The 1,478-nt window shown below is 38.0% G+C and overlaps 1 protein-coding gene across 1 annotated transcript in view; it reads right to left on the reverse strand.

Annotated features, from left to right (window-relative positions):
- Positions 1-1,124, reverse strand: part of LOC119591633 (putative defense protein 3) — a 5,624-nt gene extending 4,500 nt beyond the window's left edge. Inside the window, exon 1 of the mRNA XM_037940388.1 lies at positions 974-1,124. The gene's annotated coding sequence lies outside the window, so the exon portion shown is untranslated. The remainder of the gene's footprint in view (positions 1-973) is intronic.
- Positions 1,125-1,478: the final 354 nt, after the last annotated feature.

Consider the following 1,478-nt stretch of genomic DNA (forward strand, 5'->3'; position numbering starts at 1 on the left):
AAAGAAGAAAGAGCATGCATGTCGAATCTGAAATGCATTGTTTGATGGCGATGGAAAAAAGAAAACTTTCCCTCTTCTCTTTGCCATCAAACAATGGGTTGAAAAAAAAAAAATAATAACTACACAACTAGTAATCAATACTAAGGTTTATCTACGTGTTTGTATGTAGATGTCTTTCTACTTGTTTCCCATATCCTCAGACCTGGTAGGGGTTCTGCTTGAGTTCTGTGAAGGACACCTTTTTCCTCCTCTTCTGCAGCCTTTGAGTGCTGAGTACGGCGACAATCACCATCTCCAGATACGAGAACTCAAGTAACATTTGGCAACCCTTAAAAATTGTCTTTAATGATCGCTCGGAGTGATAAAAAAAAACAGATGTGACCGTAAAGGACTTTTTCACCTAGGGTTGTGGACCGTAATCCCCATGATGGGATGTGCAGTGTAATGTAAAAATTCTCATACCGTACAGGAAGAACACACAAGCCTACGAGTGCCAAGTCACGCTTATAAACACAAACCGGATACGATATTAGCACAGGAATTCTCTCATCTGTATATATATATATAAATCTGATATTGGGACTTTCGGTGTGGGTTAATAGCTCCATTATTTTTAATAACCTGTCGCGACCTCACGCATCCGGTGAAAATATAATGGCTTGGGTATCGGCTAGTTTTTTGTTTATTATTTCCATAACATTCCACGAATGACAACTCTTTTATGGTAATTATATAACGGTCGAATACGAGTGAAAGTAGTGTCATGTCTATAAAAAAATACAAATATGATCAAAGTATAGCCAAATATACTACTTATAAGGTAGCATTCGTATGACAAGAAAATGAAAATATATCTATCGATATAGACTGTTGAAATCACCAAGAATAAATAAAATAACTATACCATTTTTTTCACTTGATAATGATAGGTATCACATTTCTTCAGCCATGAAAAATGACGTTTCAAACTTACCTTAGAAAAGAGCGCAGATCCTCGAGCAGCAGAAAGAACCTCCTCAAGCAGGCGGCAGACTCAAGTGAACACGTCTATTGCCCGCTAGACGAGCGATGCATCTACTTTCCTTTCGTAGAAAAGCAGGTAACATCGACGCAAGTGGGCGGGGCTTCTGCGCGAACGTGTAAGTAGCGAGATGAGGAACCAGTGAGGTATTTTTGCCATTTTTTTTTTATCCTCTGTATCCCATCTTCTTAGAATTTGGCCGTTTTTGGGCGAATTATCTTCGGTCTGATGAATTGGAAGTGTGTTTTGAAGATTATTTGGATGTTTTAAAGTTTGTTAAGGCTATTAATTGGTAGGAGTTTTGATTGGCTAGTACTTTTTTGGGTGAATGGACCGTGCTGTGACGTCATGAGTCGTTACGAAACTGACAAAAAAAAAATTATATAAGAGAGATACGTAAATCACTGAGATCGCGTGCTGCTCTGGAGTAGAAGAAAAAGAAATATTGAAAAAAAGA

This window comes from Penaeus monodon, chromosome 29 (genome assembly GCF_015228065.2).
Source record: "Penaeus monodon isolate SGIC_2016 chromosome 29, NSTDA_Pmon_1, whole genome shotgun sequence".
Taxonomy (NCBI): Eukaryota; Metazoa; Arthropoda; class Malacostraca; order Decapoda; family Penaeidae; genus Penaeus; species Penaeus monodon.